Source organism: Eurosta solidaginis, chromosome X, assembly GCF_040869045.1.
Source record: "Eurosta solidaginis isolate ZX-2024a chromosome X, ASM4086904v1, whole genome shotgun sequence".
NCBI classification, from domain to species: Eukaryota; Metazoa; Arthropoda; class Insecta; order Diptera; family Tephritidae; genus Eurosta; species Eurosta solidaginis.
Window position 1 is genome coordinate 110,381,476 of NC_090324.1, and position 24,882 is coordinate 110,406,357.

The 24,882-nt window shown below is 41.2% G+C and overlaps 1 protein-coding gene across 1 annotated transcript in view; it reads left to right on the forward strand.

Annotated features, from left to right (window-relative positions):
* The window catches only part of Pur-alpha (Purine-rich binding protein-alpha), a 1,789,254-nt gene that overhangs the window by 1,397,056 nt on the left and 367,316 nt on the right, over nucleotides 1-24,882 (forward strand). The gene's annotated exons all lie outside the window — the stretch shown is intronic.

A 24,882-nucleotide genomic window follows, 5' to 3' on the forward strand; every position in this document is an offset into this window, starting at 1 on the left:
CGATATATCGAATATTCTATCAAAAGGTAAATTATGGAATATAATAAGGCTTCCTCCAACTTATGTAGCTAGTAATTGGCCTATTCGATATTCATCAGTTAATCTACTGGCTCGCATTTAGCAGCTGCTGGTCGAGCTGAGTTAGCACATTACTCAGTGTTGACAAAAGGGTGGAAATTAGTTGGGAACGAGTCACAAGAAATAGATTTCGTGGTATCTGGGGGTTTACTTTGGTAGAAAGGTTTTATTGTTTTGGGGCACTAATCGCTGTTGGATCGCACCGATGAAATACGCTGCTATCATTAAACATGTTTCGAAATCAGCTGATGTCACTTTTTTTTGATGGCGTTGTTAGCCCTTATTGCTTTAAATGGATGAAAACAACCATTTAAAGCAATTTTTAATTTATTATTTATTTAATAATGTGGAAAAAGTTTAAACAACGTGACATCAGCTGTGAGATGAATACCCACGGTGTGATGGGAGAGGTACGGGGATATTCTGGTGACGATATGGCTAAAATTCTGGGTTCAATTCCTACATTCAATTATCTTCTGAACAATTGCGTGGTGGCAACGGCTCACTAACGCAATTGTTGGAAGAAGCATTCTGTGGCAGATAGTGAATCTGCGTTAGGGTTTTGTTGGGCTCATTGGGGGGAACGAGAGCTGGGTTATTGATTTGTTGGCCTCGTTCGGGGTGAACGAGAGCTGGGTTATTTGTGTGTTGGCCTCGTTCGGGGTGAACGAGAGCTGGATTATTTGGGATAAAGGAATATGGACTATTAAAGTTCATTTTCCTTGTCGTTGGGCGGAAGTAGAACCAATTTCGCTATTGGTCTCGTAATTTGTCCTTTAATTGTATTGACGTCAACAACACGTACACGGTTATCGGAACCTGGGTGTGTGTTTATGGTTCTCCCCATTATCCACTCGTTTGGTTGTAGGTTATCCTCTTTTATGACGACTAGATCCCCGGGTTTTAAGTTGGACTGTGCATGTTTCCACTTGTATCGTTTTTGGATTTCGGTGAGATATTCCGATTTCCAACTTTTGCAGAATGTTTGAGGGAGGGCTTTCATCTTCTGCCATCGGTTTACAATTGAGGCAGGGTTTTCACTGCAATCGAGTTCAGGTGAGGCTAGAAGATGTCCACCTACGATAAAGTGGCCTGAAGTAAGCGGCTCCAGGTCGGAAGGGTCGTCGGATGAGGGACTGAGGGGCCTAGAGTTGAGACAGGCCTCAATTCGACATAAGAGGGTAGTAAACTCCTCAAAAGTATATTTATGATCGGACGCGATCTTTTTAAAATGGGTCTTAAAACTTTTTACCCCCGCTTCCCACAAACCTACCATGCGAGGAGCGCTTGGCCGTATAAAATGCCATTCTAAAATGTGATGACTATATTTATTCAATGTTCCGTCCCTTGCTTCACGCAGAAATGCTTTAAACTCGGATCGTAAAGATCGCGAAGCTCCGACAAAGTTAGTACCATTGTCGGAGTAAACGCTCTTCGGACAGCCTCGTCTGGATACAAATCTGGCGAAGGCAGCTAGGAAGGACCCGGTACTAAGGTCGTTTGTCGCTTCTAGATGGATGGCTTTCGTTGAAAAGCAGAAGAAAAGGCAAACATATCCTTTTGAAATTCGACATCACCTTCCTCGGTAGGATTTTATATCGAATGGTCCCATGAAATCTACCCCAGTGTTGGTGAAGGCCCTAGTAAAGGTGGTGCGCTCTTTCGGAAGGATCCCCATAAGTTGCGTTTGTGTCCGCTTCCTGTAAATAGTACAGACCTTACAGTTGTGGATAACCGACCTTATCATGACTTTAACGCGTGGGTACTGAGTACTGAGTACTGAGTGCGGATATGACGTAGCATCAACTGGTTCCCTCCATGCAGGGTGGTCTCTTGAGAGTATTGAGCTATAAGTCTGGAGAACCTGCAAGCGTAAGGAAGGATAATGGGATGACTTTCGTTATGGGACATGTCTTTGGATGCCCCAGTCCGCCCCCCAGTTCGAATGATGCCTTCTTCATCTATATATGGGTCCAGGGGTAAAATCTCACTCTTACCATTTATCAGTTTCCCTAACTTCAAATTTGCGTACTCTTCTTGATAGTGTTGCCTTTGGCATATTGTTATCAAGATCTGTGTTCTTTTTTCTATTTCGTCAGGGGCTATCGAATGAGAATCCCTTTTAAAGGAGGATTTAGTTGCTGGGTGCGTATTCTGCAAAAACCGAAGAATATAGGATATAACCCGCAAAGCCCTTGGTAAATCGGAAAACCTATCCAGAATGTCAAAGTTATTTTTGACCGAAGTTGTATGAACTTTCACCCTCTTTTACTCCATATTCGTATTATAATCTTCGTTGTCGTTATAATTTTCGTTGTCTTCTTGTAACCAAGAAGGTCCCTGCCACCACAAAGAATTGTTGATTAGGTCCGAAGCGTAGAGGCCTCTGCTCGCCAAATCTGCAGGATTTGACGCGGATTCTACGTGCCGCCACTCACTTGCACTTTTTGATGGGAAAGAACCAATTTATAATTTTATTTTGAAATATTTATTTACAATAAAAAAATACTACCTCGCACGGAATAAAACACCTACCTTTTAATTAATTCGTTTATCCGGAGTAATAGAATCTGATTTTTTGTGGATGTCGGAGTTGTTAATGTTGGTGTTGCCAAAAGGGTCTTTGTGTGCAAACGCTGTCGATTATATTATCACGATTGTAAATATGGTTGATATTATCTTCCTTGATTATCACATACTTTTTGACTGCTTCTGATTAATTGCCTAGGGAGTGGAGTGGACTGTAGTTATAGGCGATTGGCTCTTCTATCCGGCTCGAAGGACCATGTACATAAGCGTGGTGGCAGCGGCGCACACCCAAGTAATTGAAAAAATATAGGTGTAGGCAAAAAAAGAAGAAAAAAAGAACACAAGAAAATTTTCGTGAATAAATGTAATTACAAAGGGCTTTTTTATTCACGTTAGCCATAACTTATCGGCTTACACAATCAATTGGTAAATTTGTGTATACATACGCATACAACAAATCTTTTCACTAATCACATTATCACTTCCAAGTTCGGTCATTTGGCAACATTTTCACTCACTACATTCTGCAAAGGCAATTTCTTCTTAGTTTTTTATAAATTTATTGGTTTTCATTTTTATACACAATGGAGACCTATACACGCCAAACAGATACAGTGACGGAGTATGAAAATGACTCCAACGACATGTCACCTTCACAACACAGTAAACACTCCCTAATATACCAAAAGGATGAGTTAAAAACTCTGTGGGAAGCTACGAAGGTGACATACGAAAAGCTCGTAGGTTCATCAGAGCTTGAGTCAAAGGACTTATCGGTTATAAAAAGAAGCATAAAATGTGCTATTTCAGCTTCCTAAAGTGTCGGGCGGCAATAGCTGAGCTTTTGGAAGCTTTTGAAAAGAAAGATAAGAAAGTAGATGTCTCAGATAATATGGAATATCATGTGCGCCTGCCAGCGTTGATACGGATATTTTCAAAGGTGACTATATTTCATGGCCGTACTTTAGGGACATGTTCACTGCCATATATATTAATAATAGTAAACTCCATGCAGTACAAAAACTATACTATTTAAGGCAAAAAACCCAAGAGGAGGCCAAAGAAATAGTGGAACGATGTTCCTTAACGACAGACGGTTTCAACACAGCGTGGAAAAATTTGTGTGACCGATACGAAAACAAACGTATCTTGGTCAATGCGCAATTAAAAATTCTTTTTAGTTTGAAAGCAGTTGAGAGTGAATGCGGTAGCTCCATTAAAAAACTGCAACGTGAAATAAACAATTGCATCTCAGCGCTTCAATGTCAAAAGGTTAACATATCAAACTGGGATGCAATTCTAACGTATTTGTGCTCCACAAAACTGCCACAAACCACACTGGCTCTGTGGGAACAAACCATAGAAAATAATACAGAAATTTCAAAATGGGCAGACATGGATAAATTCTTATCCAGCAGATTCCAAACGTTGGAAACTCTCGTAGATATAAGAGTGGATACAGTTTCAAAACCCTCTAAGCCACAAGCTTCTCGTTCCTCTGCAGAAACATCGTCGAAACGATTGGGGTCGTATCAGGGTAGTGTAGCCAAACCCACGTGCAAGATGTGGAAAAGTTCTGCACATCGAATCGCATAATGCGAAAAATTTCTGCGCTTAACGCCAAATAAACGGTTTGAGCAGATTAAAAGCATTCGCGGATGCTTAAATTACCTTTCGGCTGGACATACTGTGACAAAGTGCACCAGTCAATTGAACTGTGCCACATGTCATTTAAAACACAATACGCTGCTTCACATTCTGAATCAGCCCAAAACCACAAATTCGGTAGATACGATCGGAGCATCAACGTCGAGAGATGCTCAAACGCGTCGCAATGCTGAAAAAGAAAACAGTTCGATTAATAATGTGAACTCATGCTTCGCAAATACAAGTAAAGGAGTGCTATTAGGGACAGCACAGGTAAATATTCATTTAAATGGTGTTGACTATTCGGAGAGAGCCCTAATAGACTCGGCGTCTGAATGCTCATTCATAACCGAGAAACTCAATCGCAGAATAAATCTGCCAACTAAACGCATGCATGCCCAAGTTTCGGGCATCAATAGTACAACGTCTGCACAAGTAAAAGAAGCGTGCAACATACAATTGCGGTCACCAACAGACCCATTAATCGAGATCAATACGATCATGCTGGTTTTACCACAACTAACAGGGAATCTTTCAACTTGCCAAATAAACGCAATGACTAGGCAAGCATTCCCTGACTTAGTACTCGCTGACAAAAGATTCTTTGTCAATGAGCCAGTCGATCTAATTCTGGGCGGAGACATATACCCCCAAATTATGTTAGGCGGCATTAGGAAAGTTGTGCTAAACACATTAATAGCACAGGAAACGGTGTTCGGCTGAATTTTGACAGGCCGGACAGATGCGGTTGATACAAATATAACTCTGGTTTCATATGTGAGGACCCCAAAGCTGAGGGCTTTGTATCCTCACAACATACACATATCTATATATTTTTATAAACAACATACATTATGAAATAACTTGGAGTTTATATTTGAATTTACCACTTATAAATTTTTTTTTTGAAATATACATATGTATACCTTTATGAATTATACTCTAAATACATATATTCGGTTGTACATTGAATTGATAATTATTAAATCGAAGGACAATTTAGACTTGCGCACTTTTGCACGCAAGCAAAGTATTTACATTTTCGCAAACATAAATTTTAAATATAGGATCACCCTAACACGCATTGAATATTTGGAAGGAAGGTAGATACGCACAAAACATAAAAATGCAGCGGTCAACCAACCCTTTGCAATCTCAAAATCCAATACATCTAGCTACAAATACAACATACATAATAACTTAAGTGAACGGAGATCAGCAGCAAGTCGTCAAAATAAGCGCCGCTACTAATAGAGATTTCGCTATACATATTTACGCACTAGCATACAACACACCAACGCACGCCATACTACAGAAGGCATTGGGCAAAGCAAAACACAACATTAGAATCAGGTGATCACAAACAAATATACAAACACACAATAGTCATAGCAACGGCTGGAAAGCACGGAATGAGCAAGTACAAAGGCGTTGTATTCAATAAGGAGCATTATGGTGCATGGAAATTCATGGGGAGGAAATATTCTCCGGAATAACAGTTGTTATATATTGTTAATACTATTAGTTAAAGGTTGTTATTATAAAATAACCGTTTGCCTGCGTGCAAAAATTAGTATATAAGGGCGACGAGTTCGCATTGAAATTCAGAGATTAGGAGACAGGCATACGAGTCGGTAGGTTTTATCACTACCGACCAAGAGTACACCTGAAGGCTTTTTCACTTCATTTGTACTAAAAGTATACTCGTCTGGAGGCTTTATCACTCCATTCGACCGCAGAGGTTGGCCGAGGGCTTTATCACCTCAGTCAGCTCTTACAAAGTAAGGGAATCAGCTAGGAGTAGAAATAGAATTTTTATTAAATAAATACTTTTGTAACATTTTATAAGAATAAACAGGGTTATTCTTTTAGAAGGATCGGTAGGAATTTCTACTTTCAGGAACCCTGGACGGACTGAGGCTAACCCCGGCAAAGTCAAAGGAAAAGTCCGTCATATTTGGGCGCCCGAGCAGATTAAACAAATAAAATTTTAAGATATACTTTCAGAGCATCAGAAACGAAGAGGAAAGAAGATTCACACACTTCTGTGTTAATACGACGAGGATTTAAAGCAAAACAATGGTAAAGGTATCGTGGATATACTATCTCACTCGAGAGAATCTGGTAGCCTACAGCACGGAATTTGGGCTAGAGGATGGCGGAACGGTTGACGAACTAAGAAAACGATTGGCGGCATTCATCCAAGAGGAGAAGGATAACGACAACTTACGGAATAGATTCACAGAGTTGCCGATTCGGCATGCGCGGTTAACAAATCCACAAGCATCTAAAACAAGCAGCGAACTAAATTCACCAAGAAATGATAGGCAGGCAAATGGTGCACCCAATCAATTGGAAGTCGGACAACCACCGGTACATTTTATTCAGCAGCCTGGTACGTACGCAACGACAAATTATATTGAACAGCCTGGCACATATGCAACGACCATAGACAGAGTAAGGAAGTGGGGATTAAAGTACGACGGAGGCAAATATCCCCTAGGATTCATCGAAAGAGTGGAGGAGCTAGCAGATGGGTATGAAATCAACCACAATACAATTCCAAAAGCGCTGCCGGAGTTATTGAAGGAGAAAGCGTTGGTATGATGCAGGAATAACAACCGGCATTGGCAGGAGTGGGACGCCTTCAAGAAGGACTTCCTGAAGTTCTTTCTAAGCTCCCGATACTTAGAGCAATTGGAAGATGAAATTCGAATGCGCGTACAACGACAAGGTGTGCTATTTAAAGATTATGTCTTAGTATTACAAGGACTCATGCGTCACGCGGGCTGCACGGAGGAGCTGAAACTAACCCGCATCTACAGAAACTCGCGCAGATAGTACCAACTATATGTAAAGAGAAGCGAAGTCAGCAATCTTGAGGAGCTGGTAAGTTTGGCTCAAGACTATGAAAATATTACTCCTGACAGGGAACAAATGCGACCTACCACAAGGCCATTCATACCACGGCGTCAAGAAGGTCAGTACCAGTGTCTCCAGGCAGAACAAAGACAGGAGGAGCGAGTAGATGTCCAACAACAGCAGAAGTCAGAGCCACAACAAGAATATGTAGATACAAGAACGGCCTGCAAACGATGTGGAAGAGGCGGTCACTTTTCATACAGGTGCCGAGGCATAAGAAGAGAATTTTGCTGGACATGTGGTAAGATAGGCGTGCTCACGCGTGATTGTTGTAGGAAGCCACAGGGAAGCGACCAGAGACCACATTGGAACCGAGGGGTGGGGTCTTCGGAAGTGCAACCTCGGAGAGATTAGACATGTTCAAATACACAATGGGCCGTATATTGGTAACAACGGATGTGAACGGAGAAGAAGCGGTAGCAGCGATTGACATGGGAACGACGAGGAGCTTTATAAGTGATGCAATGGCGGGAATATAAAAAACTGGCAAATTCAAGGAAGTAAAGACACGAGTAAGAATGGGCGATGGCAGAGCAATAATAGTCAAAGAAGCGGTAGATGCAGAACTAAGAATGGGTGATAAAGTACAGAGGAACGAGATACTAATCCTACCGGGACTGGGCGATGAGGTGGTAATTGGCACGGACTATCTGGCGAAGGTAAACTTTGAGATGAGATGTGGTGGTCAAGAAATAACGTTGAGAGTAGACAAACGGAAGCAAGAGGTAGTGACATGTACAACTATGGTCGAAACAAATAGCGAAGATTTCAAGGAACGCAACCCAATGGCGGCGATAGCAACTAGCAAGACAGAAGATGCGGTGAGTAAATTTCTGAGCCAAGAATTACAGGTATTTGCAAATATGACAGGAGTATCCAACGTGGCCACACACAAAATAGTTATGAAGGACGACCATCCAATTAAGCAAAGGTACTATCCGCAGAATCCGAAAATGCAAGAAATTATCAACAAAGAAGTCGACGAGCTGATCGAAAAAGGTTGCATCGAACCATCGAATAGCCCGCACAGCGCACCCATAGTTTTGGCAAAGAAGAAGAATGGTAAATGGAGAATCTGTGTAGACTGCCGTCAACTAAACGCAAGATCAGTACCAGACGCATACCCTTTACCTCGTATACAACATATCTTGGACAAATTAAGAAGCGCGAGATTTATCAGTAGCTTGGACTTGAAAAATGGATATTGGCAAATCCCTATGGAAACAAGCAGCAAGCAATACACCGCATTCACAGTACCTGGGCGTGGACTATACCAATGGAGGGTAATGCCATTTGGCTTGCACTCAGCCTCAGCAACTTTCCAGAGAGCACTTGATCGTGTCATAGGACCAGAATTGGAACCATACGCGTTTGCCTATCTGGACGATATTATCGTTACAAGCAAAACATTGGAAGAGCATATTGCACATTTAACAGAAGTATTTCGAGGGCTGCATAGGTCGAACCTGAGGATAAATCCGGAAAAATTTGAGTTTTTTTAGAAAAGGTTAAAATATCTAGGTCATGTCATTAGCGAGGAAGGCATCCATACCGACCCAGACAAGATAGCAGCCATCAAAGAACTGGAACCACCGAAGAATATACGAGAGTCACGACGTTTTCTAGGAGTCGTGTCATGGTATAGAAGATTCGTGCCGGATTTTTCACAAGTGTCACACCCGTTAACATCGATGCTCAAGAAAGGTAGTAAGTGGAGGTGGTCTGAAGAGCAACAATCAGCATTCGAAGCACTCAAGGCAGCACTGACGCAGGCACCGGTACTCGCTTGTCCAGATTTTTCGAGGAAGTTTAGTTTACAGACGGATGCAAGTGATTTTGGTCTTGGTGCAGTACTTACGCAAGGTTCAGGCGACGAAGAGCGAGTAATAGCATACGCAAACCGAAGCTTAAAGAAGGCAGAGATGAACTACTCACCGACAGAAAAGGAGTGTTTGGCGATAGTCTGGGCAATACGAAAAATGAGGCCATACGTAGAAGGATACACGTTTACAGTAATAACAAATCACCTAGCGTTGAAATGGTTGAATGCGATAGAGAGTCCGACTGGTCGGATTGCGAGATGGGCGCTGGAACTACAGCAATACTCATTTGACGTACAGTATCGAAAAGGAAAGTTGAACGTTGTGGCAGATGCATTATCAAGGCAACCGATGGACGAGAAGTTGGGTACGTTGACGATGGATGACGGAAAAGCCGAGTGTAAGTAGGTTAGAGCAAAGATGGAAGATGTAAAAAAGGCCCCGGAGAAATTCCCAGAGTACGTTATCGTGGATGGAAAGTTGTACAGACGCATAGGAAGTCAGGTGGATGGCGAAGATGCAGCGCCATGGAAGCTATGTGTGCCGACTCCACAGAGACGCAGAGTGCTAGAGGAGATTCACGACACACCGAGCGCAGGGCATATGGGCATCCGCAAATCGATAGCAAGAGCAACAACACGTTATTACTGGCCTGGAATGTTCAGAGATATAAGGAAGTACGTACAGCAGTGTCACACATGTCAAATATACAAACCTAGTCAACAGCCAGCCGCGGGTAAGATGCTAACGAAGATTTCAGAGGAGCCTTGGGCAACAGTCTGTGCAGACTTTGTTGGTCCAATGCCACGATCGAAGCATGGCAACACGATGGCATTAGTCCTCCTAGACAAATTTTCAAAATGGGTAGAGGTAGTACCAATCAGAAAGGCAACGACAGAATGTTTAATAAGAGGATTTCGAGAGAGGATTTTGGCACGGTTCGTCATTCCAAAAGTATTTATTACGGACAATGGAGCGCAGTTTATCAGCAGAAGTTTTAAGAGATTTTTAGAGGAACTTGGCGTGAAACACAAATTAATGGCACCGTACACACCGCAGGAGAACCCGACAGAGAGGGCAAACAGAAACCACAAGAGGATGATAGCACAATTTACGGGAAAAGAGCAGAAGACATGGGATGAGTTGTTACCAGGGATAACGCTGGCATTGAATACAAGTGTATGTGAATCGACAGGTTACAGTCCAGCATACATAGTACAAGGGAGGGAACCGAGAATCCCCAACAGCCTTTACGATGAGCAGACATTTGGTACAGGTGAGAAATTAGCGAACCCAGGAGAGAAGTCAACGAGGATGAAAGAAATATTCGAGATGGTACGACGGAAGCAAGATAGAGCATCTATAGAGCAAGCGAAGTATTACAATTTAAGACGAAGGCAATGGTGACCGGCGATAGGCGACCTAGTGCTGGTAAAGGAACATCAGCTGTCAAAAGCGGCGGATAACTTTGCAGCCAAACTAACGCCCAGGTACAGTGGACCTCACCGGGTAAGGAACTTTGTGTCCCCAGTAATCGTAGAGCTAGACAAAGTCTTCAGAGGAAGGAGGAGGACAGCCCACCTAAGTGAGCTGAAATCATACAACGCAGCCGACGCCGCCGACAACAACGAATCCAGGAGGCAAAGTCATAAACAGAGATACAAGAAGGACGCTAGTGAAGATCAAACCGCGTCAACATCGTCAAATCGAACAGCAAACAACAATCTCTAGGTACAACAACAGAGAAAGAACAGCGAGGTAGCCATTTGCGGTACACTCACACGAGTCAGCGAAGAGACCGAGAGACAACACGGAGAGAACCAAGGTACAAGTCAACAGCTGATAACATACAAAGACGGTCAAGTACAAAACATTGCGGAGAATCAGGTACGAATATTTCCAGAAAATAAATTAGAGATTGCCACAGAACCGGCGCATGGATCAAGATTACACCTGGGAAGTCAGTTCGCTATGGCAGCCTTAAACTAACACACACCCCGAGACAACTGCGGGATTACAGACTACTTGGTAAGACTCTACTTCAATCCCGATGAAATCGGTAGTAACGGACACGCCCAACCTAGACAGTGTCAAATTATACACGAAGAAATTTCATATAAAGAAGTACCCGGAAGTCGGATCAACCAATAAAAACTCGGTAAACTCTAACCACAATTACATAAATATCCCATAAATATACTCTTTAGCTATGCACATAATATACCACCTTTATTTTTTTAAAATCCACCATACATACCATATGGGAACACCGTAAGGAAAATCCACCAGTTTTCATTTAAAGTACAGGCTGGCATCGTACATACCACCAACTGGAAGGACAGCAACGAACAACAACATAGCAGTATCCTGATGAAAACTAATTTGGTAAGAAGTATTAAGTGATACCCGCTGCCAGGAAAAGTACCGTCTAACGCGTCAGAGAAAAAAAAAAATATAAAAACCAGGCCGCGGCAGGCCAAAGCTCAAAGTATCGTAAAGCGAGTAGTAATGAACACGCCTAATTATACCAATTCTTCTGAAGACCAGAGTGAAGGGTGCGAATGGGCCCCGTTGAGAATACGGCTACGGCGAACGACACCAGCTGCCACATACGAGGAGGGAAGTGGCGATGACAGCACAGAGGATTACAGGTCCGAGTCCGAGGAGTGGGCCATCGTTGGGGACCCTACCCCGATCCCCATTTCCTCAGAGAGCGAGGACGAAGACGACAACGAACCACCACCAAAACAGCAGGGCGAGTTTTGATACGTCAGGAAGACGAGGAGACTCAGGCCCGAGGGTTCGTGGAGTACACTCGGCGCGTCAATTTCAGAATGCGCATATATAACGCGCATGTCTAAACCGAACCCCCGACCAAGCAGAGGATCGTGGAGGCGATATGCGAACCGCCAACAAGGAACGACGACGACACGAAAATATTAAGCCGTATAGCCAGCGAGGCCAACGGCAGCCTCAACGACGGCAACGACGACATCAACAAATTAAGCCGTCTGGCCAGCGAGGTCAACGGCAGCCTCAAAGACATCAGCAGCGACGTGTTAAGCCTGACGGCAAGCAACGAAGACATCGGCGACCGCAACAATAATGACGGAGACGGCAGCAGTATGATAGGCGAAAACCAACAATGGCTGAACAGCGCCCAAACCGACACGCCGGAGACGTAGGAGAACCGCTCCGGTATTCAGCCACTGCCAGAAGAACTCACCAAAGACATTCAACGAAACCTACACCAGCCACAATAGCAGGCACAGAAACGACGACAGCGGTCCTTCAAACGTTTTATTGAGGGTCATCTCTACCGCGTACGCATTACGCGCACTGGGCTGGTCACGGTGCGTCTCGCTTCGGAAGGTGAGGGGGGAGTGTGAGGACCCCAAAGCTGAGGGCTTTGTATCCTCACAACATACACATATGTATATATTTTTGTAAACAACATACATTATGAAATAACTTGGAGTTTATATTTGAATTTACCACTTATACATTTTTTATGAAATATACATATGTATACCTTTATGAATTATACTCTAAATACATATATTCGGTTGTACATTGAATTGATAATTATTAAATCGAAGGACAAATTAGACTTGCGCACTTTTGCACGCAAACAAAGTATTTACATTTTCGCAAACATAAATGTTAAATATAGGATCACCCTAACACGCATTGAATATTTGGAAGGAAGGTAGATACGCACAAAACATAAAAATTCAGCGGTCAACCAACCCTTTGCAATCTCAAAATCCAATACATCCAGCTACAAATACAACATACATAATAACTTAAGTGAACGGAGATCAGCAGCAAGTCGTCAAAATAAGCGCCGCTACTAATAGAGATTTCGCTATACATATTTACGCACTAGCATACAACACACCAACGCACGCCATACTACAGAAGGCAGAAGCATTGGGCAAAGCAAAACACAACATTAGAATCAGGTGATCACAAACAAATATACACACACAATAGTTATAGCAACGGCTGGAAAGCACGGTATGAGCAAGTACAAAGGCATTGTATTCAATAAGGAGCATTATGGTGCATGGAAATTCATGGGAAGGAAATATTCACCGGAATAACAGTTGTTTTATATTGTTAATACTATTAGTTAAAAGTTGTTATTATAAAATAACCGTTTGCCTGCGTGCAAAAATTAGTATATAAGGGCGACGAGTTCGCATTGAAATTCAGAGATTAGGAGACAGGCATACGAGTCGGTAGGTTTTATCACTACCGACCAAGAGTACACCTGAAGGCTTTTTCACTTCATTTGTACTAAAAGTATACTCGTCTGGAAGCTTTATCACTCCATTCGATCGCAGAGGTTGGCCGAGGGCTTTATCACCTCAGTCACCTCTTACAAAGTAAGGGAATCAGCTAGGAGTAGAAATAGAATTTTTATTAAATAAATACTTTTGTAACGTTTTATAAGAATAAACAGGGTTATTCTTTTAGAAGGATCGGTAGGAATTTCTACTTTCAGGAACCCTGGACGGACTGAGGTAACCCCGGCAAAGTCAAAGGAAAAGTCCGTCACACATATTTCAACGAGGTCACTTTAGATAAACAACTGACAGCCTTCTGGGAGATAGAGGAAATTCCAAAGAAGAGGAGCATGAATAACGATGACACTTACTGCGAGGAGCTATACAAATCCACAACAGTTCGGAACAACGATGGCAAATACGTAGTCTCCTTACCCATTAGGAAAAGTTTAAGTTAGGCCCCTCATTGAGAAGTGCGTGTTCTCAATTCTTTCGCAACGAGACACGACTTGCAAAAAACCCAGTCCTTCAAACGGAATACAATAGAGTTGTATCAGAATATGAAACTTTAGGGCATATGAGACAAATAGTAAATATTTCGCCAGACTCAAATGATTGTTACTTCCTACCTCACCATGCTGTCATAAAGAAGGGAAGTACAACGACAAAAGTCAGAGTCGTATTTAATGCATCTTGTCCTACCACTAATAGCAAAACTCTAAATGATGCCTTATATCCAGGTCCGATTCTTCAATCCGACCTGACAATCCTTATACTACGTTGGCGGCTGTTCAAATACCTATTTAACAGCGACATAGAAAAAATGTACCGCCAAATATGGGTTAATTAAAATCAAATCAAATTCCAGCGAATCGTATTTCGCAACTGCCCCAAGGACCCAATTAACATTTACGAATTGAAAACGGTAACCTTTGGGGTTAATTGTGCTCCGTATCTTGCGATTCGGACGCTGCACCAACTAGCTGATGACATGGAGACATCGCATCCAATGGCAGCAGATATCCTGCGATATTGCATGTACGTTGATGTCGTACTCGCCGGTGGACACAGCATCGAAATTGCAATCAAGGCAAGGGACGAAATATCACCGGCATTGCAATCGGCAGGTTTCCCATTGCGAAAATGGACGTCCAACTGCAAGAAAATTCTACAGGGTATACCTAAGCAACACTTATTAAGCGAGGATTTTCTTGAGTTTGAAGACACCAGCATGGTAAAAGCACTCGGTATCAGGTGGAACGCCCATTTCGACTACTTCTACTTCACAGCGAAACCCTTTGACAATAACCATGCCGTAACAAAAAGGTCAATACTTTCTGCGATCGCAAAACATTTCGACCCTCTTGGCTGGCTGGCACCAGTCATAATATTAGCCAAGATAATAATACAAAATATTTGGTTGGAAAGGACAGGCTGGGATGAAAATGTGTCTGAAACTACTTTACCCGGTGGCAATCATTCATGACTGACTACGAAAAGATCAACGATATACGCATACCGCGATGGGTTCACTACACATTGAAGGACAATATCGAAATACATGGATTCAGCGCTGCTTCGGAAAAAGCATATGCCGCCACTGTTTTCCTGCGGGTACAAACAAAGGATCAAGGCTTCACCCACCTGTTGCCTCGACTCGAACTCTTCGGTGCAGTTCTACTAGCAGAAATAATCGAATCTGTGGTCGAAAATATGAAACTTTCGAACATTAAAGTAACCCTTTGTACAGATTCAACTATAGTGCTGGCATGGATCCGAAAACCACCATGTTCGTGGTCAAAGTTCGTGGCACATCGAATAACTAAAATCATCGATAAAGTAGGAGACAAAGTATGGGGCACGTAGACTCCGCGTCAAATCCTGCAGATTTGGCGAGCAGAGGCATCTACGCTTCAGACCTAATCAACAATTCTTTGTGGTGGCAGGGACCTTCTTGGTTACAAGAAGACAACGAAAATTGGCCAACACAAGAAGAAGATTATAATACTGTAACGAATTTACTTGCAATTCCTCTTATTTGCCCTTTTGCTAGGAACGTATCGCTAAACTGTTGAATAAATAACTCCAATATTGAATAACGGAAAAAATGGCCTTTATTAAAATACTTCAAAATAACACTCAAACTGTGCAACGAATAGCTTAATAACCAAACTCATATCTTAAAGGAAACTGACTTTCAAAATAATAGTGCTATTGCTCGCTAGATATCGTCTTACTCGTAACTGCTTGACAATTCAAATCAAACTGAATTACTTCTTACTCGCTGGCGCCGCTTTTATAGTTTACGCTGCATACTTCTAGGCTCTTCGATTTCCAGAAGTTACTAGTTGTTTCGGCTACAAAATCGCCAGCCACAACTACGTGCACAAATTATTGCTCTCTCTTGTGACAACTCAGATAAGGTATATGCATGTGTTTGTAGTTTACAGTCTCCCGCACACACATAAGCGTATAAGTAAATTCATCGGTGTGTGACATCTCATCTCTTGCTGCCTTGTATGTAAATGTTGCTCGTCGGAATGTGTACATATGTGTAGACGCAATTATTTATTCGTTTATGTAGATACATAATGATTGAATTATTGATGTGCATTCACGTCACTGCTTAGATCGGCTTAGAGCTGGCAGCACTCCTTAGTTTTGCTAATATTCGTAACACTGCCCTCCACCTAAGTCTGATCGTCCCGATCAGACAAATCTCTCGATCTAAACGCTGCTAGCATCGCCAAATGTACCACTCTTCTACTCCGTGGTTTCTCAATGCTTTGTATGCGGTAGATGGTATCACTGAGCTTCTTCACAATCTTGTACGGGCCTTCCCAACTGCACCGAAATTGGGCTGGGACACCTTTCCGCCGGTGAGGGTTGTTTAACAGTACCAAATCTCCATTCCGGAAACCTTCCGAATTATTTTCCCTGTCGTACCTGTGTTCCATCTTACTACTCATTATTCTGGATCGTTCTCTCGCACTCTGTTGCTTGGCCAATGAAGAACTACTTTGTAGAGCTTGTTCTTGACGGATTGGCTTCACATACTCAGTATCGTTCCGACGTTTCCCAACAAAAGTGCGCGCTGGCTTGAAATCATCCTTGCATTCTTTCTGAAAAATTCTTTCAGTGAATTTAGTGCGTCCATTAGGGTTTGTTGATGCCGGTCTTTTCCTCGCAGATACTTTTAATTTCGCTTTATTTGGCACATTCGATCCATCAACCTTTGCTCGATCTACTTTCCTTGACTTTCGTGGTCTCTGTCGAATCTCCTCGACCAGCACTCGCTTACTGCTGAACCCTTTTTCCAAACTGAAGTTAAGTGGCACATCTTGGTTCTCATAATGCATCACCCTTCTCTGCATATCGATCTTGATGTCATGGTCAACCAAGAAATCCACTCCCAATATAACTTCATCAACGATCTCCGCCACAACGAATTTGTGTAGAACCATGACCTTCCCAATCAGTACTTCACATATCACTTCTCCCTGGACTTGTTTATACTCGCCTGTGACCGTACGCAACCTTGCTCCAGGTAATGACTTTACTCTCCTGTAGACCAAATCAGATCGAATCAAGGAATGAGATGCCCCCGTATCTACAGTCAGTACACGCTCTTTACCATCCACATTCCCTCTGACGGTAAGACTGCTTGATTTCCTTCCAATTTGCGACACAGATATCACAGGACATTCAATAGCCGGGGCAAGTTTTCGTTCTTTACATTCGACACGCTCTTGCTCATTTCCGCCAGCTTTGCGTTTACGGCCACCCACATTGTTGGAACTATTAGCACCAAGATCGCAATGACGTGCAATGTGACCTGGGTTGCCGCACTTGAAACATTTAATAACTCCGGCATTCTTCTGTTGAGATCCCTTCAGTGCTTCCAAAATTGTGTCTACCCACTCTGGCCTTTCTACTTCTACACGATGAGCTTTGTATGCTGGTTTACTCAATAGTGAGGCCGTTTCCTGAGTCAATGCATGTGATACCGTTTCAGAAAATGTCAGCTTTGGGTTTGCGTATGTAGCTCGCTTCGTTTCCACGTCCCGTATGCCATTTATGAAGCTTTGAATCTTAACTCTTTCCGTGTATTCCACGGGTGCGTCCGCATTTGCAAGATGAGCCAATCTTTCAATATCTGAAGCAAACTCCTGCAATGTCTCATTTGCTTTTTGGTAGCGGTTTTGCAACTCAATTTGGAATATCTGTTTCCTATGCTCGCTTCCATAACGTCGTTCTACAGCAGCCATCAATGTTTCATAACTGTTCCGTTCGTACTCTGGTATCGTCTGTAAGATTTCCGCTGCAGGCCCTTTCAATGCCACGAACAGTGCAGCAACTTTATCTTCCGCATTCCAGTTGTTCACTGCTGCGGTCTTCTCAAACTGTAGCTTGAAGACCTGGAAAGGAACAGAACCGTCAAAGGATGGTGTTTTTACCTTTGGATTACTCGCTGAAACTGCTGGGCGATTCATTTGCAACTCCTGTATACAACCTCTCAAAGCTTCTATCTCGGCATCAATTTTGTCCTCGAGCTGGACAATTTTTGTATCCTGTGCTTCCAGCTTTGATGTTACCCTTATCTCCTGTGCCTCCAGCTGCGAGGATATGCGGGCCTCCTGTGCTTTCAACTGCTCAGCGAACTGAGATGTCATATATGTCTTTTGCTCTTCCAGTTGAGTTTCCATCTTGGATGTAATCTGTGTCGACATTTCTGACATACGCGTTTCTTGTGCTTCAATCTTCGATGTTATGCGTGTCTCCTGCGATTCTAGTTGTGATGCCATATATGTCTGCTGTTCTGCCAGTTGAGATGACACTGTCGATGTTTGAGCAGATATTGCAGCTAAAATCATGTTCAAGTCTGCACTGGTAACCGTCTGCGATGTTTCGTTCTTCTCTTCAATTTTTGTTGTCTCCTCGCCATCAAGATGAAAGACATGCTCTTCCACATCAATTCCTTCTGCTTCCATTGCTTCTCGTAGCCGTGCCTGAAGTTCGAGTTTAACGCCGCTTGTATTCAATCCACGGCTCTCCAACTCCTTCTTCAGTTGCGGGATCTTCAATTCACTTAACTTTGCCATGTCCTTGTTGTCCTCTAGAATTTATTCAACAATTCCTCTTCTGACACCAATTGTAACGAATTTACTTGCAATTCCTCTTATTTGCCCTTTTGCTAGGATCGTATCGCTAAACTGTTGAATAAATAACTCCAATATTGAATAACGGAAAAAATGGCCTTTATTAAAATACTTCAAAATAACACTCAAACTGTGCAACGAATAGCTTAATAACCAAACTCATATCTTAAAGGAAACTGACCTTCAAAATAATAGTGCTATTGCTCGCTAGATATCGTCTTACTCGTAACTGCTTGACAATTCAAATCAAACTGAATTACTTCTTACTCGCTGGCGCCGCTTTTATAGTTTACGCTGCATACTTCTAGGCTCTTCGATTTCCAGAAGTTACTAGTTGTTTCGGCTACAAAATCGCCAGCCACAACTACGTGCACAAATTATTGCTCTCTCTTGTGACAACTCAGATAAGGTATATGCATGTGTTTGTAGTTTACAGTCTCCCGCACACACATAAGCGTATAAGTAAATTCATCGGTGTGTGACATCTCATCTCTTGCTGCCTTGTATGTAAATGTTGCTCGTCGGAATGTGTACATATGTGTAGACGCAATTATTTATTCGTTTATGTAGATACATAATGATTGAATTATTGATGTGCATTCACGTCACTGCTTAGATCGGCTTAGAGCTGGCAGCACTCCTTAGTTTTGCTAATATTCGTAACAATACGAATATGGAGTAAAAGAGGGTGAAAGTTCATACAACTTCGGTCAAAAATAACTTTGAAATTCTGGATAGGTTTTCCGATTTACCAAGGGTTTTGCGGGTTATATCCGATATTCTTCGGTTTTTCTAGAATACGCACCCAACAACTAAAACCTCCTTTAAAAGAGATTCTCATTCGATAGCCCCTGACGAAATAGAAAAAACAACACAGGTCTTGATAACAATATGCCAAAGGCAACACTATCAAGAAGAGTACGCAAATTTGAAGTCAGGGAAACTGATAAGTGGTAAGAGTGAGATTTTACACCTGGACCCATATATAGATTAAGAAGGCATCATTCGAACTGGGGGGGGGGGGGGGGGGGGGCGGCGGACTGGGGAATCCAAAGACATGTCCCATAACGAAAGTCATCCCATTATCCTTCCTTATACTTGCAGGTTATCCAGACTTATAGTTCAATCCTCTCATGAGACCACTCTGCATGGAGGGAACCAGCTGATGCTACGTCATATCCGCATTCAGTACTGGATACCATGCGTTTAAGTCATAATAAGGTCGGTTATCCACAACTGTAAGGTCTGTACAATTTACAGGAAGCGGACACAAACGCAACTTATGGGGATCCTTCCGAAAGAGCGCACCACGTTTACTAGGGCCTTCACCAACACTGGGGTAGATTTCGCGGGACTAGGCAATGTAATTACAAAGGGCCTTTTTATTGATTGTATAGAAATACAACAAGTGTTAAGAAAGGATTTTAACAAGTGTTGTGAAAATTTAGATATTAAATATATTTTGGAAATTTGCACTTACGTGAACGTGAGATGACACCGTGTAGCTTCGCTGGCTGTTGGATTGAAAGAGGTCGAACCTCTTTGCAACAAAGCCTATGAACCCGCGTTACAGCACCTTAGTTGGGTTTCCCGGCAACAAAGTTGCTATACCGCGGGCGCACAGCGGTAAATGTAAAATACACATATGTAATACCACTCACACATGCCCGTGTGCTAGTGACTGCAAACATGTCTGGGTTGCAGTGAATTATGTTACGAGGGGGGTAGATATTGTAACGAATTTGCTGCAAATCCTCTTATTTGCAATCCTCTGCTAAGTTCGAATCACTAAACTGTTGAATAAATAACTCCAATATTGAATAATGCACGATTTTATAGCTTCTCTCATACCCCATGCTTGTATGTGTGAGCGACACTTCCACAATTATAATTGCCTACATTTAGGAGCATCTCAAATAAGATGTCTGCATATGCTTGTGGCTTGCTTCTCAGCTGCGTGTACCTAAATATGTGTAAACATAATGATTGATTCGTTTATGTAGATACATAATGATTGAATTATTGATGTGAATGTTTGTAGTTTACAGTCTCTCGCGCACACATAGGCGTAAATGCATCTGTGTGTGACATCTCTCGGCTGCCTTATATATGTGTATACATGATTTGATTATTGACGTAAGTACTGCATAGCATGGCCTTAGTGATGGTATAGCTTAGTGATGCTAATATCCGTGACAATATATTTAGGTCTGTGACCTAAACGAATATAAAATCTAACTGTTTGTAATTAAACCAATATAGCCCAGTTAGCATTAATACATTAATATGATTAAGAAGTACAAAGTTTTATGAAAAAACCTGATTCCCTTTATTATGTATATTTATATATATTTTATATATTAAAATGTTAACAAATATTGATTAGGTAATAATTATTTATTCATATTCATCCCTCTTAATCCTGCCATCGCTTAAAGAAAGGGTTGATTTTTATGTAAATGGTTATTTAACTATATCAACCCCGATTACAGAGAATAAACTTAGTCTAATGATTTTCCGCTTTAAAAATTTCATAAAAATATTATAAAATAAATTTCTATTGATTATACTTACACTAATGACAAAGTAATAATAGCCGTGTTTTTTTACACGGATATACGTCTACGTTTTCGGTTAAAAAAACGATCATCCTCACTCAGGTAATGGTTAGGAGACCCATCTAGTGGCAACTAACTACAGAACATGTTGTACCGAAAAGCGGGACACACACCTCTGTTGGCAATAGTGTATAACCTATAGTTGAATCGGTTGCGGTGAACAGTGGACACACACCATTTGTGGAGTTAATACATAGAGGTGAAACATAGACACATATTTCAGTTACATCTGAATATAATGCGTATCGAAATTTAGGAGTACTAATTTTCTGTGCAGCAATTTCAGAATAATAGATAAAGTTTAACGCTTAGCAGTCCATATAAGATTTAAGCGTATATGTATATAGATGTAAAAAAATGCAGCTAATAACTAGGGTTAGCAATGGGTTAACTATGTTTTGGCGAGAAAACTTCCATGCATAAATCTATTTTTTAATTACTGGGATGGGATGGAACAATATTGCGAATGTCCATTATTAAATAATTATTTCATAGAAAGGACCTTTTTCTTCTTTAACATGGTTTATCTATTCTGGGTGATTGGTACTTAATTTTATAAACGCTATAAAAAATCACTGCCCCGTTTCCTTTACGGGTATTTCCATAACATGCAAATTGTTGGTAAAGGGACTTATGTATATATGTATATGTGTATTAGCCTAGCGTAATATTTTGCATGTAATCTCTTGCACATACATAATTCACCTAAGGCTAGCATGCTCAGACTACCTGCCGCTTCCATGTTCAAAACCGAATCTTAGGTTCAGATTCAGTTCAAAATATGTATATGTTTTTCGTAAAAGAACAAATAAGATATTTATTATAGATAAAAGATTCTAGCTTTGCGGCAAAAAGGTTTCACATATACATAGCTTGGTAAATGAAATATGAACACAAAATATAATAAGGAATATGTTTAAAATCTGTTATTATAAGTAATTATTTTCCTTATAGATGTATAGATATGTACGGCTACTAACGTTGTTGCTACCGTAGTGATACTAGGTAATAACATAACAAAAACATAACCTACTCATTTGAAGCAAAGAAAACTTGTAAATGTCCTTACCGCACTAATTCACAATTTTCCCAAAACAAAAGTACGGTTTTATTATTTTAATTTTAAAATAACCAACATATTCAAAACTTGTCTACCACGTAGTGCTGTTATCTTTTCATCTTATAGATCAGGATTGTCAATCTTTCGAAATAATTGTATGTATCCATGTATATGTGTGGGTATAATCTTCGTCGAAAGAGTTGAATAGAAAAGGGTCCACATTGGATGATGTACATATGTATGTTTTTGGCTAGCATTTAATGAGCTCTCACTAGTGGTGCTAAAGTTTTATTATTTTGAAAAATAAAAGATTTTCATGTTTGGAAAATTGCTATGGGACAAAACAAAATTGGAATCTGTACAATAAAAGCCAACTAGAAATTGGAATTACTTTGCGTGACTTTTCGCTTTTGCACTATGGTTTTGTTGTACATACATTTGTAATACTTTCAAAATGTTTATAAATATTCCGTGTCAGATGTAGAGACACGGTTTTTGATCTACAACATGAGAATGTTCGTAGACCTACACGAAAACTGAAGCGTGCTCGGATTGGTGAAGAAGCTGCCGCTGTTGGAGCTAAAAATTTGCTCAAAAGCCAAGTTTGAGGACTACAAACCCAACGCATACCTCCTACTATTCCGACAGCAGCAGTAGTTCAAAAGTGTGTCAATGAATATCGCGATGGCAAGTTGGGAATTGGGAAGGAAAAAAATTGGTGTCATAAAAGCCATTGAGAATATGAGATATAGCTCCGAGTTTAATAACTTCATCAGAGTCATAAAAAAAGATAAATTTTATGTGTTCTGCGGATCAAACGTCCAGCTGCATGCCTACAAGCGTTACCACAATTTGATGAAAATTAAAAAGCAGAAGTCCTCAATAGCCATAGATGGAACAGGGACCATCTGCAAAAAAATTTTATATGACAACCGGAAACAAAGTGACCATATATTTTTATGTGTTATCGTAATTAATTTTAGCCAATCCACAATATACGTGCACCAGCTTTTGACAGATGATCAAAGCACAATTTTAATAGAGTTATGACTGAAAAAGTGGGTACGAATGGGTGCTCCTAAGCCAGATGAGGTGGCGTGTGATTGCTCGAGAGCGTTGATTAATGCTCTATCTCTAGCGTTGAATGAACAAAATATAAAAACATATATTGAGACATTATTTTTGGTGGCCTCCTATGATCCATTGAGTAGGAACCGGCCTACAATCTCTACATATATAAGGCTTGACGTATCTCATTTTGTTAAAATGATTGCAAATTGGAAGTGCATCAAAGCAATAGAGAACAGACAGATAAGAAAGTTTTACCTATTTTGCATTGCATTGTTGATTGACGCTCAAACTTTGGCCGAATTCGAATCAATCCTGAAAAATCTCTGTATCGTCTGTTTAAATCAATATAAAAAAAAATAAATGTAAGGCGCGATAACCTCCGAAGAGATCTAAGGCCGAGCTTCTCTTCCAATTTGCGTTGTGCTCCTCTTGATTTTCCCTACAAATTGGCCGGACGGGACCTACATGTTTTATGCCGACTCCGAACGGCATCTGCAAAGCAGATGAGTCTTCACTGAGAGCTTTTCATGGCAGAAATACACCCGGAGTGCTTGCCAAACACTGCCGAGGGGCGACCCCGCTTAGAAAAATTTTCTTCTAATTGAAAAATCTTATTTCTAAAATTTTGATGTTGCTTTGCCCGGGAGTTGAACCCAGGGCATACGGTGTGATAGGCGGAGCACGCTACCCATCACACCACGGTGGCCACCATTTTACCTCATGGAAAGACAGTAAACGATACAAGAAGGGATTTGGAAAAGGCAATCGGTGATCCCACTTTCAATCTAAGTGAAAATAGATATATTCCCACAGATGAAATTGGACAAAATGTGGACGATAACTTAAACGGTTGCAGCCGCGCTGTGAGAACATGGATTAGTAGAATTCGGCAATCAGCAGAGGAAGTTGCTGAAATAGGAAGAGAAAGCAACGGATTCTATAGCAAACGGTTTACCGATGACTTTTTAAAACAAGTGCTTTGGAATTTCCTCTTTGGTCAGCAGCTTGTCTACCTGGACAGCAGGGCCATGCCAGTAAAAGTTAGGCTGAGGCTTATTTTAATGACAAGAAGCATAGAGTACTGTCGGGATACAAAAATCTCTTACGAGCTGATAAATTCTTCAAAATTGAATTTCGAGACCATCACGGAGGATCAGCGATATTAAATACGCACTTGCTAAACGAATATCAAAAAATAAGTAAAGAAGCCATCGTAGAAAGAGAAGCGAAAGGAGCTGAACTTCAAGTTACCAAAGTTATCAACGAAGACGCAAATTCTTATGACAATTGGAGAAACAAATCTAAAAGGGAGAGAAACGACTTTGAGGAACCTATAGAGGAGTATGTTTTAAAGAAGGAACCCAAGCAAAAGAAACTCGGCTATTACTTCCAAAGTCAGCCCAGCATATCCTTCATTAATATGCATGCAGATGCTAAAGTAGCAGTTAAAAAAATCACAGTATTAGAAAACGGAAACTCACTCAGAGCAGTTCTTATATTTGATACTCACTACAGCATTAAAAATAGCTGTCCATTTGACTCCATTATACAAATACTGGTAAAAGCAGCAACGGATCACACATCTTACTACTCTTTCGCGAAATCGAGTACGTCCAACATTATGAAATTTATTGTTTACTTCATCACCGCATCAAGAGTAGGTACAATTTATAAGGTCCGCGCAAG